This window comes from Salarias fasciatus, chromosome 16 (assembly GCF_902148845.1).
Source record: "Salarias fasciatus chromosome 16, fSalaFa1.1, whole genome shotgun sequence".
NCBI classification, from domain to species: domain Eukaryota; kingdom Metazoa; phylum Chordata; class Actinopteri; order Blenniiformes; family Blenniidae; genus Salarias; species Salarias fasciatus.
Window position 1 is genome coordinate 450,616 of NC_043760.1, and position 1,550 is coordinate 452,165.

Consider the following 1,550-nt stretch of genomic DNA (forward strand, 5'->3'; position numbering starts at 1 on the left):
TGGCTGTATTGATGCCTCTCCTGAGATCAGCCCTGGCAGCCGTGTATGCCTCCTGGTCCCCAGAGTGGAATGCGACATCCCTAGCTCGAATAAGTTGTTTCACGTCGTGTGTCATCCAAGGTGGTGTATTTGGGAACACACGGAACTGACTCCAACGTGTAACATTATCCACACAGAAGCAGTTGTAATCCAGAACAGTGGAGGTGTAACTGTCCAGTGCAGCACGATTGTCGGTGCCCTGCCCTTTAAATACATCCCAGTCTGTGTGGTGAAAACAGTCCTGGAGCATAGAGACAGCGTCCTCTGGCCATGTTCTCACTGTTTTCTCTGAGATCTCAGCACTCTTGATCTTAGGTGTGTACCTTGGGTGTAGCAGAAGCGAGAGGTGGTCTGACAGACCCAGGTGGGGATAAACATGGGCTCTCTACATTAGTGTATGTAACGGGTGCGTTGTTAATGCACGCCATTAGAAAGAATAAGAGAAAATAAATTTGGGCAGTTCAGAAGACTGGGCACGTCTACAGGAGCTGGTGGTGTGTAATCAAGAGCAGAGATTGTAATTCAAGGTTGGTGGAATCCACACCGTGTATTGAAATAATACAAGTGAGCAAATTATACAAAAGAAAAATTCCAAAAACACAAAATAATTAACAAAGAAAATATTTACAATACTGCAGCAGTTGACCGGTTGAAGTTTGAAAAAAAGCGCTTGATCACTGTTCAGGTTTGTTAATTGACAACAACACAAAGCCCTCAAAATGAGCCATCCGGATAAATAAATTAACCCCTGGTGATTACATACACACACACAAAAACCCGATGCCAACAACCCACGAGGGTTTAGTGAAGGTTCAATTGAAAATGTCCAGTTGTATTATCCATGGGAAAGGGGAGTGCGAGCAGGTGGGCAATAAGTGTAGTGAGGTGTATGGAGGGGAGGACAGGCTGCGAGCCTTCCTACCAGACCAGTAGGACAAAGGCCTGTTGGTTGTAGTGGAGTCCAAGCTGTGGTTTCTTGGCTGCCATCAGGTCCACTCCAGTCCAGGATGGAAACCCGGCCTGTTTCAATAACAGGACCAGTGAATGTTTGGCTAGATGTTAACTACCCTGAGCTCAGTTCATGTGTACACAAAACAAATAATCACTAAAGTAAATACATAAGGTGCTACATTCTTTACACTTACAATTGTGAGAAACATCTCACAATTCATGTGCATTCAACAGACCAACACACACTCAAATTAACAGATAAACACATCAGCTTGCCAACAAAAGCTTCACATAAGCAATCAATCACGTGTGTCAGGGCTGATGCTACCGCTAATGCTACAGAGCTGCATTAGCCCAGCATAGTATTGAAGCATTCATTCAACTCACCAGTTCCTCAGATTAACAGCACATGATGGCAGCTAGGGACTCCCTGCAGGCCCGGTAGTGACTTCTACAAGTGTATAATGCAATACTCAGCGCACAGAGTTTGAAACAAAAGCACAGATGAATGATTGTAAAGCTTGAAACAAACCTGCTCGCAGCTGTCGGCTGGCTTCCCC

General features: G+C 45.0%; 1 long non-coding RNA gene across 1 annotated transcript; it reads right to left on the bottom strand.

The window, feature by feature from the left end:
* Positions 1–747: 747 nt before the first annotated feature.
* Positions 748–1,550, bottom strand: LOC115403811 (uncharacterized). Its single transcript, XR_003933245.1, has 3 exons — positions 1,523–1,550; positions 1,378–1,441; positions 748–1,059 (listed from the first exon to the last, which is right to left on the bottom strand). It is a non-coding gene; the product is annotated as an uncharacterized LOC115403811 (long non-coding RNA).